The sequence below is a fragment of the Nicotiana attenuata genome, unplaced genomic scaffold (assembly GCF_001879085.1).
Source record: "Nicotiana attenuata strain UT unplaced genomic scaffold, NIATTr2, whole genome shotgun sequence".
Classification (NCBI taxonomy): domain Eukaryota; kingdom Viridiplantae; phylum Streptophyta; class Magnoliopsida; order Solanales; family Solanaceae; genus Nicotiana; species Nicotiana attenuata.
Window position 1 is genome coordinate 295,534 of NW_017671276.1, and position 13,530 is coordinate 309,063.

Sequence of the window (13,530 nt, forward strand, 5' to 3'; positions counted from 1 at the left end):
AAAATTGTTGTTTTGTACTTCGTGGCATCCACAAACTGATGGGCAAACTGAGGTAATAAATAGAACCTTAGGTGTAGAAGATGGGAGGTGGAAGTTCTGGAAATGGGTTGCTACACTTTGACTTGCAAATTTGTGGCACATTTTCAGAATTTTTCATATGCTCCAAATAACTACATTGAGAGAAGGTTAGTGTGGGATGAGATATGTGCAGTAAGGGGATTGATGGAAGGGCCTTGGGCTGTTTGTGGAGACTTTAATGTCACCAGATTCATTTCAGAAAAAAGGAATTGTAGGAGGAGAACAAGGGGTATAGTGGAATTTTCTGATTTCATTGAGGATATGAGCTTAATTGATTTAAGATTAGAAGATAGTAGCTTCACTTGGTTTAAAGGGGATAATCAAGACATGGTTTCCAGAATTGATAGGTTCCTGATTTCTGAGGAGTGGGATGATAGTTTTAGTATATAAAACAGATTCCACTGCAAAGACTAGCATCTGATCACATTCCAGTAGCTCTACAGGGAGGCACTTGGAACAGGAACAAAAACTATTTTAAATTTGAAAATTGGTGGTTAGGAACAACTGGTTTCAATGACAGAGTCAAAGAATGGTGGAGTTCTTTCAATTTTTGAGGCAAGCCTGACTTTATACTGGCCTGTAAACTAAAAGCTCTCAAATCAAAACTCAAGGAGTGGAGCAGAACTGAGACAGGGAATTTGGGATATCAAAGGAAGAAATTGTTAAGTCAAATGGCAGAACTGGATGAGGTGCTCGAAGACAGAATTTTAACAGAGGAAGAAACTATCAAGAAGGCAGCACTATTCATGGAGTATGAGGAGTTGATAAAAAATGAAGAAATCTCATGGAGACAAAAATCAAGGGCCCTATGGTTGAAAGAAGGTGACAGAAACACCAAGTTTTTTCACAAAATAGCAAATGCACACAAAAGATTCAACAATATTGACCAACTAATGATACAAGGAGAATTAACAGAGGAGCCAGCTAAAATAGAAGAGGAAATTATTGATTACTATCAGAAGTTGTACAAAGAAACTACTCAATGGAGACTTGCATGCTTCTATGACAATTGTCCTGTTTTAACTGAGGAGGATAAGGAAGCTCTACAAGGTAACTTTGAGGAGAATGAAGTACTTAGGTGCTTGAAGCTATGTGCAATAGATAAAGCCCCTGGCCCAAATGGTTTTACTATGGGGTTCTTCATCAAATGCTGGGAGATTGTGAAATATGACATCATGAATGCTTTTCAAAACTTTTATGACAAAAGAAGTTTTTGAAAGAAGCTTCAATGCAACATTTATTGCTCTCATTCCAAAGAAGAAAGGTGCAAAGGAACTAAGGGATTTCAGGCCTATCAGCTTGATAGGTAGCATTTACAAATTGTTCTCCAAAGTTTTGGCAGAGAGACTAAAAAGGGTAATTTCACAATTGGTGGATTGTCAACAAATGGCTTTCATTAAAGGGAGACAGATCATAGATGCTGTAATGGTAGCCAATGAAGCAGTTGATTCTAGGTTGAAACAAAGGAAACCTGGTATCTTGTGCAAACTTGATATTGAAAAGGCTTATGACCATGTCAATTGGAGTTTCCTCCTGAGCACGCTAGGAAGAATGGGTTTTGGCCAGAAATGGATAAATTGGATTAAATTCTGTATATCAACAACCAGATTTTCAGTTCTTATAAATGGCTCCCCAACAGGTTTTTTCAAAGCAGAAAGGGGACTAAGGCAAGGTGATCCTTTATCACCTTTTCTGTTTGTGATTGCTAAGGAAGGTCTTAACAATATGATTAAAACAGCCAATCAGTATGGGTGGATTAAAGGTTTTGATGTAGCTACAAGGGGCAATGATAGTTTAGAAGTGACTCATCTACAATATGCTGATGATACACTCATATTCTGTGGTGCTGAAGAAGATCAACTGAAACACCTCAGGGTGATTCTGGTTCTTTTTGAAGGAATCTCTGGTTTGCATATTAACTGGAGGAAGAGTTTTCTTTACCCTATCAATGAAGTCACAAACATGGAAATGCTAGCTGTTGTTCTGGGGGGTGAAGTAGGGGCTTTACCAACAATATATCTTGGAATGCCTTTGGGAGCTAAATCTAAGTCAATTGGGATGTGGAACAATGTTATAGAGAAGTGTGAAAAGAAACTGGCCAGGTGGAAAACCCAGTATCTATCTCTAGGTGGTAGACTGACCCTTATTAACTCAGTTCTTGATGCACTTCCAACATATATGATGTCCTTGTTCCCCATTCCAACTGGGGTCATCAATAGGTTGGATAGCATCAGGAGGAATTTTTTATGGAATGGGAACAAAGAGAGGAAGGGCTACCACCTGGTGAAATGGAAAGCACTCACTTTTGGCAAGAACCTTAGAGGGCTAGGGATCAAGAACTTAAAGATTCAGAGTAAAGCTCTTAGAATGAAATGGTTGTGGAGGCTCAACGAGGAGAATCAACTCCTTTGGAGAAACATTATTAAAGCAAAATATGGACAGGAAGACAAATGGATGACTAAGGAGGTCACTACACCATATGGGGTTAGTCTATGGAGATCCATTAGATCACTGTGGAGTGAGTTGAGGGATGATTCCAAGATCAAAGTATTTGATGGGAATAAGACTAGCTTTTGGAAGGATAATTGGCATGAAGTTGGCAGATTGGATGTAGCTTTTCCAGAAGTCTTCAATTTAGCTCTACATCACCAAAGGACTATAGCAGAGATGTGGACACCTCAAGGATGGAACATCGTTTTTAGAAGATATATCAACGATTGGGAAGCACAAAGAGTGGTTGACTTCTTCTGTACAATAGAGCAGTTTAGTGGATTACAAGCAGGTGCAGATGTACTATGGTGGCAAGGCGGCAGTAAGGGTTTATTCAAAGTTAACGCAGCTTACAAGAGGATGAACTGCTCCAACCAGCAGATAGCCAATTGGCCTTGGAAACATATCTGGAAAACAAAAGTTCCTCACAAAGTTGCTTGCTTTGTGTGGCTACTGGCTAAGGAAGCAGTCCTTACACAAGATAATTTGATGAAAAGAGGTTTCATTTTATGTTCTAGATGCTTTTTGTGTGGGGAAACAGTAGAGACAGTTAACCATCTCTTCCTTCACTGTAAGATAACATCTCAATCTATGGAGAATTATTCTTAACGTCAGAGGCATTTCTTGGACCATGCCCGGGAAGGTTATAGATACTCTTAAAAGTTGGGAGGAAACAGGATTACAGGCAAAGGACAGGAACAAATGGAGAATTATACATGCTTGCATTTGGTGGACAATTTGGAAAGAGAGAAACTCCAGATGTTTTGAGAATGTGGAGAATGGAGTGCAGAAGATCAAGTTAAACTTTATTTTGCTGTTGTGTTTTTGGTGTAATCAGATCTACCCAAATGATACTGACACCATTATTGATGTTTTAGATTCAATATAGAAGGTGTCAGTGATAGTTAGAGTCTCTTGTATATATGGTTTCAGTACTACCTAAGTACTGTTTTGCTACATATGAAATATAGAAAAGTTACCAAATTCAAAAAAAAAGGAAAATTAACTTCTTGGGAGGATCACTTGCCTATGGTAGAATTTGCTTACAATCGAACTGTGCATTCATCTACTGGTTATTCTCCTTTTGAAGTTGTTTATGGCTTTAACCCCCTTACACCCCTTGATTTATTGCCTTTGCCTACTAATGAGATGGTTAGTCTTAATGGAAAGAAAAAAGTTGATTTGATGAAGACTGTTCATGAGCATGCGAGACTTGCAATTGAGAGGAGGAATGAGCAAATAGCTTTACGAAGAAATAGAGGTCGAAAACCAGTTATCTTCGAGCCTGGTGATTTGGTTTGGGTTCATATGAGGAAGGAGAGATTTCCTTCAAAAAGGAAGACAAAATTGCACCCTAGAGGAGATGGACCATTTAAAGTACTTGAAAGAATTGGAGATAATGCTTACAAATTGGACCTTCTAGGTGAGTTTCAAGTAAGTGTTACCTTCAATGTTGCTGACTTATCCTTATTTGATGTAGGTTCAAATTCGCGGACGAATTCTTTTCAAGAGGAGGGGAATGATAGCTTCATGAACAAGGATAAAGTTGTAGAAGCACCAAGAAAGCCATTCACAAGGTCTCAAGCTAGGGAGAAGCAAGACAAGGTTGTTGGGTTTCAATGGGAGATCAAGAAGGCGCTAATGGTGGAAGAAGAGCTCAAAAATTATGGAGAGGATTTAGCTAAGTGCTACACTCATTTCATGGTCCAAGTCCAAGTCCAAGTCCAAGAGGAGGTTGATTGGGGTCCAAGCACCAGCCAAGGAGGGCCTAAATTAGGCGCCTAAATCAACTCATAAAGGAGCCAACTTGGCCCCCAAGTTCCCTTATTTTGTTTCCTAGTTTGTTAGGACATATTTGATGCTTTCCTAGGTAGTTAAGGTTTTGTTTTTATTTTCCTAAGATTATTGGAATTACTTTCCAAGATTGACTTGGTTTTTGTTTCCTAGAGTTTTACCTTTTCCTATGGTAGTTAGACATGTTGTCCAAAGTAGTTTAGGACTTTATTTTCTTGTTTTTTTGGGTAGAATTTCGCGACCCCTTCCCTGTATAAAGGGGTCTTTGCTTTTAGACTTAGACTATTATCAATAAAAATTGTGAGATTTTTCTTGCACTCTTGTGTGTGGCTACTCTTGGATTTATTCTTCAACCTTCAAGACTCAACTTAAGGTGGTAAGATTAAACTCTTTTGAAATCTTAGATCACTTCTAGGTATTCAAGAAAGGTGATAAGTTTAGGCTTATTGTTGTTCTTGTTATTCTAAAGGGTCGAGTTTCCCAATCTATCTCTTGTTAATTCTCTACCAAAGGCGATTAGTTCTTTGTTAGCTAATTGTTGTTGTTAGGATTCAACTTCAAGAATAGACTTCTTGAATTCAAGAAACTCTTTCTTGAATTCAATCTATCTATAATTTTTCGTCCTTTTTTTGTTTCTTTATTTTTTTTTAGCTTCCGCACGTTTCTTGATTTTCTTGTTTTTCTTAGCAATTCTTGAATCCCCTATCGTGTTGTTATCAGGTTCCACATTTATAGGTATTGGTAATGGGATACCAATTGAACTGAAAGTGCACAAGTAAAAGTAAATTTAGTGGTCAGGAGAAAAATAGAAAAATTTACACCCTGAACAAATCTGTTTATGAAGTAACCTCATTTTTTCTCCTAACTTCATTTCCAATTTTTTCCGAAAAGCACAAAATAAATAACACCGGAAAATTAACAATTCGTCCCTTTTTACAGTTTATGACTTAAGCACATTAAATTGTATCTCATTGACTCTACACAATAATTTGTAAAACTAAAATATATAAGTAAGAACAACAGAACCAAAAGGAGGAAAAAAACAAAAAATCATCGTTCCTCTTTCGACCAAATTACCAGAACACATATTTTAGGTTTGAAAGAAAAACCAAATGTATTTTGTAATTGGGCAAAAAGGAAAGATACATAGATAACGGTTAAAGCTATATTAGGTTGTCATAATCAACTGACTACACAAGATTCTATAGCATCTCTGAAATGTCAAGTAGCTACAATAATTCTTATAGTTTTCTTAGGGAAGTGTAAAGTTCAGTTCTAACCTTGCCATATGAGCAGAGCCGCCCACAACACTGTCAAGCAGCTTTGTTACAGTCATTATACTCAAAAAATCCTATGTGCATTTGGAGAACTTTCAATTGTTCGGTCCACTGCTAAAATGAGAGAATGGCTGAATCCTCAAAAACTCAAGTTCGAACCTTAGGCTAAAAAAACACAAATTCATTAATCAAAGTACAAAGTTAAAAATTACCTATGACACTCAAGAGACGCAAGGTAAGGAACAGAAAACGAACCAAGAAGAGAGCAGAAGAGGAGAACAAAAAATGTCAAAGTAAGAAGAAAGAGAAAAGGAAAAATTCAGCATAATAGCAAGAAAAACAATATTACTCGGTTGTTTCAGGCATATTATCAAACATGCTCTGTGCGCCACCAAAAAGGTTCACACTTGTATTCATCAACCGCTCAAAAAGAAGCACCTATGTATCTATTTTCAAACATGCATGAGTAAGTCGGACCAAAACAAAGAGCAAAAATCTAATTTTAACCAGAAATAAGGGGGTAAAAGAAACTCACAGTAATCACTATGTAAATCTAGAGTATGTCTTCTGAAAACATCAAATAGAAAGAGATATTAAGAAGGAAGCAGAAGAAGATAATAACAATCTATGTTATGAGGTAAAAATGTATTAGGATGAAGAAGCGTGGAGACCTAAGAAACTATTTTAGGAAAATAGAGAGATTGAGTAGAGCTTCTGAAAAGAGTGAGAACTTGAGAAGAAAGAGGGAAGAAAATGGTTGACTGAAAGGGTTTGGCAAATTATCTAATGAAGGATCAATTTCAAAAAATGATACACGTGTTTATAGGAGATGGCAAAGAAGATTCAATCACCAATGACATGGGGCCATGTTTATAGTACAATTTAGAGTACTTTTGGTACAAATTTGTAATGCAGTGTTCGTCCCTCTTAGTCACTTACTCACTTATATATTATTTCCTCCGGTCCAAAATAAGTGACTTTTTGAATATTTCACACAAATTAAGAAATTCACCTTTTAGCATTAATTAGCAATAGAATTGACCATATTAAACTTTACTATCTCACATAAACACTCATAACAGATATTCCAACACCATTTACTTCAAGGACAATGTAGGGAAAAAAATAATTAATTCATTCTTGAAATCTGAAAAAATCACTTATTTTGGACCACAAGAAAAAGGCCAAAAAATCACTTGTTTTGGACCGGAGGGAGTATAAAACTACTACTAGTAATTAGTCAATAAACATTTTGCTTTCCGTTCATGCTATTTTATTCAAAGTATATAGTAATACATAGTCCAATACATAACAACAACAACAAAAAAAAAAAAAAAAAACATACCCAGTATTATTACTAGGACCGAAAAAATTAGGTGTCATGCGGAAGCTAGTAAACCAAACTTCAACGACGATAAATCAGACAACAAAAAGAAATCTACCAAAAGAGACACAAACATTTAACGTCGTTCGGTCAACTGACCTACGTCCACAACGGAGATGACCAATCCACCATAATAAAAGAGAGTACAAAATATCGAGAGAACAATCTCACGAAGAGGCAAACACAAGTGACACATTAACACTTGTCCCGTAAAGTTCTCCCCCTAAACAAGACTCTCAAGCCCCCTATGGCTACATTGTGGATGTTACTGAATGTGAAGGAAGGATCCTCAATTTGTATAAGTCCAAACATTTTCCTACAAGAAAAAGGACTAGCCAAATATTGGAGATTTATAATTTCCTTTTACAAAAAGAAAAACTCAATTAAGGTAATTATATTGCCCTTTTCCTTCGAGAGATAGGAAAACCGAATATGGTAAGAAAATTATGGCAAACACCTAACAATTCTCCCACTTGGCCTGAATTTTCTGACAAAATAAACTTGATCCACCTTCTTCACATAGCCTTCAACAGGTCGCATCTCCAAATCTCCACCACGAAGTTTGTCTCAACGTGCGTAGCACACCGGTCAAATTTCTCAGACAAAAATACGATTATTGTCAAATATGTTGCGGCTAGAACTGAACCCGCCAAGATGAACCTATCTCGAACCTCGCTCTTACCACTTGTTAGGACCGAAAAAATCAGGTGTCATACAGAAGCTAGTAAAGCAAACCTTTAACAACGATAAATCAGACAACAAAAAGAAATATACCAAAAGAGACACAAATATTTAACGTGGTTCGGTCAACTGACCTACGTCCACAACAGAGATGAGCAATCCAATATAATAAAAGAGAGTACAAAATATCGAGAGAACAATCTCACGAAGAGGCAAACACAAGTGACACACTAACACTTGTCCCGTAAAGTTCTCCCCCTAAACAAGACTCTCAAGCCCCCTATGGCTACATTGTGGATGCTGCTGAACGTGAAGGAAGGATCCTCAATTTATAGAAGTCCAACCTTTGCCTACAAGAAAAAGGACTAGCCAAATATTGGAGATCTATAATTTTCTTTTACAAAAAGGAAAAAACAATTAAGGTAATTATATTGCCCTTTTCCTTCGAGAGATGGGAAAACCAAATATGGAAAGAAAATTATGGCAAACACCTAACAATTATCCCGCACCGTAGGATTTGGGGAGGGTAGTGTGTACGCACACATTATCCCTACCTTATGATAATAGAGAGGCTGTTTCCAATAGACCCTCGGCTCAGGAGCATAAGCACCACATTATTGAAAATAGAGACAAGAAGGGACAATACCAAAGCCATATAAAAGCAGAATAACAACAAGATAATAAGGTGATCAACAATGAAATAAAACAACGGTTAATCATAAAAACCTACTACCAACAAAAAGCGAGACTGCGTGCCCATGGGCAGACGCACGTTAAACAAAGCGGTGTCACACGACACCGCTTCGTCGAATTTTTTTACTAAATATATGTATAAATACAATAAGAAAATGGATAAATAGGCTGTTTCCAATAGACCCTCGGCTCAGGAGCATAAGCACCACATTATTGAAAATAGAGACAAGAAGGGACAATACCAAAGCCATATAAAAGCAGAATAACAACAAGATAATAAGGTGATCAACAATGAAATAAAACAACGGTTAATCATAAAAACCTACTACCAACAAAAAGCGAGACTGCGTGCCCATGGGCAGACGCACGTTAAACAAAGCGGTGTCGCACGACACCGCTTCGTCGAATTTTTTTACTAATATATGTATAAATACAATAAGAAAACGGATAAATAGGAAGAAATGACACCACTTAACATAAATTGTCTCTTGGTGCATTAGTTATGTGCCTCGTTTTGCTCCAAGGGGTCAGAGGTTTGAATCACAACTAATGCTATTACTTTTGCAAATATTTGAGAGAGCCTCTATGGTTAAAAACCGTGATCAAGTAGAATTAAACTCGGGACCTTTCTAACTTAAGACTCAACAATACTAATGGACTAAAGCTATTTATTGCATAGAAATATGATAATTAAAGTTATTTATTCTTGCTCTTTTATAAATTTCGATACAAAAATTCCTACGTACGCTGTTGTGCGTGCCAATACTATTGTTATGAACACTCTAGACTACCTACTCTATTACTCTAATCCTCGACCTCCATACATATTTTATTTACTATGTATTACTTTTAGTTAATCATTATATTAATTATATAATTGAGGTAAAATATTACTTGTAATTTGTATATTGTTACCTGAGACCGTTAATTTTGTCGTCAACATATTTTACTAGTTTAAGAATAACTAGTCTTAGGGTACGCACTTTGCGCGTGTTTCCTATATCAATAAAATATAATTTTCAAATAATTACAAAAAATTAATAAATAATGTGTTTGACCTTTAAAAAAAATAAAAAAAATGTATAAGTTCTTGAAAATGGTGATTACTAAATATTTTATTTAGCCGACTCAATGAAGAAAGAATTCTGTTTATAAAAGTTCCTAGATGTCTTATTGTAGTTGTGAGCATGTGATTTTTGCCTCGCACGAATTACTCCTGCAGATTTCTTAGATTTAGGATTTTTTTTTTCTTTCTTTTAATTGTTTAATTTGTAGGAATTAATTGCATAATTTTCGTGTTTATTTGCATTTTTACTGTGTGCATTTTTATTTAACATAATTCATAAAAATACAAAATTCGCATTTGCATTTAGGATTTAATCTTATATATTTTAGATTAATTAGTAATTAGGATTTCACAAAAAATATAAAAATCACAAAAAATGAGTTATTTTTGCTTTGGTTAACTTTTAGCTTTGATTTTGGTTAGATTTCCTTTAAATTTGGTATTTAATTAATTGTATCAATTATTAAATAGATTGGGTAGGTTAATTTAGTTTTTAGAATTAATTTAGACTTTTAAATTGTAATTTGGAAAAAAAAAAGAAGAGAAAAGAAAATCAAAAGAAATTCGAGTCTCTTATTTTTAAAAAAAGACCCAAATTTTGGGCCAATTTCTGGTTTAAGTTACCGGCCCAAATCAAAGACCCAAACACCCGTCCAAAAACTAGCCCAAATTACCCTTGCACCCGGTCCAACACCCCCATAACCTAAACGATGCCGTTTTGCTCGCAGCAAATCTCAGCCGTCGAGGTTTACTTGATCGAACGGCTGAGAAGCTGGGGTGTGAGAGTATTTAAATGTCCAAACGTTACCCCCCCCCCCCAGAACCCCCCTACCCTCACCATCTCTCCGACCTCTCACCTGAACCCTGATGCCGCCGTCCTCCGCCGTCCGCCGCCGGCCGGAAATCGCCTCCGCCGGCGGCGATTGTCCAAATGCTCCCAAATTTTCACCACTGCCTCCCCTTCACCTCCCCTTTACAAATCCAGCCTTACCTTTCCTCAAATCCCCTCCGAACCCCTCGAATAGCCAAAACAGTGGTTGCCGCCTCCGCCGTACACGGCGGCGCCACCTCCAAACTGCCCCAAAATTATACCCTAGGGTCTCCTCACCTCCTTCTTCCTAAATCCTAAACCAAAACCATTCAAATCCAAGTCGAACCCTTCGAATTTTAGATCTAGGGTTTTCGTTCAAGACTTTTCGAGTTTCCAGGGTTAGCCGGTGTGCGAAAGGGTTTTAAAATTATGCTATGCGTTTATTCTTGACAAGAACAAACACATAACAATATTTTAAGACCAGATTAGAAATCAATCAAGTTAAAGCCCAAAATTAGTGAGTTTCTGAATTTTTCTCTTGTTTTGTTATTTGAATTAGTTTCCTCTCTATGATTGATTCCTTTTCATGATTAATCGATTTAGGTTTTGATTGTTATTTTTGCTTACCAATCTGTTTAGGGTCAGTAGTTGATTTTGTTTTCTCTGTTCATATGTGTTCGTTTTCATTTTGGTTGAGTTCTAATTTTCTGATAATTGATAGCACGAACCTGTTCTTTTAATTTGTTTGTGTTTGATTCATAAGTTTCTGTAGCTTGATTTGGAATTTTTATCAATTTTGGTTCTTAATTTTGTCTAGTTCATAGTAGTAACAGTGTTTAATTAGAATTAATTTCCAGTGTTAATTAGTTAGATGGATTAGTTCAATTTTAGGTTTTTTTTTTATTATTGGAATTGTTTGGGTATAGTTGAATACTCCAGCGTTTGTTTGTTTAACCATGGATAATTTTTGACTAAGTTTAGAAGAGGTTGGGGGTTAGTTTGACATAGGCTAGTAATTTCAGAACTGATTCAAGGGTAAGTTAGGCATTTCAAAGAGAAGGAATCTTGTAGTAACTAAAAGAATTACCTAGAAGCTTCTAGAATAGGGCTCAAGTTAGATTCAGTAAGTTTAGGATAGTAACTTGGGTAACAAGTTAAAAAATAAGGGACTAAAAGCTGAAAATGGGTAAGGACTAAAAAGAAAACTAAAAATCTGAAGGTAGCCCTAGGCTTTGCCTATAAAAGGCACACCCATTGCCTTCTTTAACAAGTTTTTTGGATCTGAAAAATTCCCCAAAAATTCTCTGCAAGTTTGCCTCTCTGAAAAATTCTAAAAGGGTTCAGCCTCAAATTTCCCTCTCAAAGCAATTTTTAGAAATTCAGAACCTAGAATTTGAAAATCAAATCAAAAGCCAGACCTAACAACAAAAAACAACAGAAGAGTCCAAAATACTGCTCTGTTGAAACTTCCTAGATCAATTTCGAAGTTTTAGCTCTTAATTCAAGTTCCTAGCATAATTGGTTGGTGAATCCTGGGTGTTTTTGACTGCTGAAGCTTTGGACATAGCCTAAGTTTAATTGCAAGTCTATTTGAGCCTACCTGGTTATTTTGTGGGTGCTACTCTTCCGTCGTTCAGTTCTGGGTGTTGTGGTGTTATTTTGGATCTTAAAAATTGGCTCTATTTGCTGTTGATATGAGCTGCTGACTGCTGCTGTCTGTCATTGCTGATCTCCTCTTCTCTTCTTTGTTTCATTATCCAGGTACAAGCCCTAAACCATGGTGATGTATATTTGATTTAAGAAGCGAAATGGAAATCTCATTACTCTTGGCTTGGTGTTTATGTTAGCTTAGTTTAATTCCAATTTTAGTAGCTAAATATTGTAATTGAACCGGACTATACAGACTTTTGATTTGAGGTAGTAAGAGCCATGTTAGCTATGCCTTGATATTATAATTTATAGTTTGTTTGTTGCTGACTTTAATTTCATAAGTCATTATAGTGCATTAGGATTAATCATATAAGCGTTAATAAACAGTGTCTCATGTGTTATAGGGACTGCTTCATCACTTCAGGAATGTTTCATGTGTTAATAAGCAGTTGAATGCAGCTCTGTGATTAAATGATAGTAGACGTAGTATTGTAATTAGGGCAAACAATTATAATCGGCTTTTGAGATCAAGTACTCAGCGTTCCAGCGCATCAAATAAGTTCCAAGTGTAATTACATTAACCAGCTATCAAAATCTCTAAATGTTTGTATCATGTTCAGATTATGTGTCAAGTTTAGAATTAATTAGCAATGATATTGAATTTGGGTTCCCCTCTCTCTGTTAGTTGATCCCTGAATTGAATGGCTTGGAATCGTGTAGTAGTTTGTTTGGTTTCGTTGATAGGCCCAGGGCGTACAACCCAAGCCATTTTGGACCCTAATATAGATGATAATTTCCCATTTGGGCTTGCATTGAAACCAGGGCTAGTATCAGTCCGCAAAACAAACTGACGCCATCTTTATTTGTTGGGGCCAAGTCCAAAAATCCAAGTTTGAAGGCCCAAAAACTTGTTATAGGTCAAAGCCTTTAAAATTACATTAGGAATATGGGGAATTAGTTTGCAATATAAATTTTGGTTTTTCGAGTTAGGCAGCGGGTTCAAATTAAGAGGGTCCTCCCTTTTATTTGAATTCGGGCTTGAACTCGAGGCCCGAATTTATAAATGCAAATTAATTGACCCTTTTAGAGACAAATTAAATAGAAAATCGTAGTTCGCTTTAGGCTGGCCTTAAAATAATAAAATGAGACGAGCCTCGCCAAATAAAAATGCATAAATTGCGGGGCCCTCATTAAATACTTTATTAAAATATTTTAGAAATTCAGGACATGCCATTTAGCGAATTTTCATGGCTTCCCGCAAAGTTAATAAGACGCTAGCCACTTTAGACGCGCTTTTAATAATATTACTTTCCTAAACTCGGGTGCGCATTTCATGCAACTCAAATCCAAATCCCAAAACGTTGAATAAGAGGTGTTGAGGATCCGGGTGCATTTCATGTGACGTGATCTAAAAACACGCTCTTAAACGGCGTTCACTTTCATAAGAACTAATTAAAAGCGGTTAAACAATTCTAAAATTGCAATAGGATAGCATGTATAAAAATCAGATTTTAGCCATTTATAATAATTTAAGCGACCGTGCTAGAACCACGGGATCTGGGGGTGCCTAACACCTTCCCTCGGGTCAACAGAATTCCTTATTCAG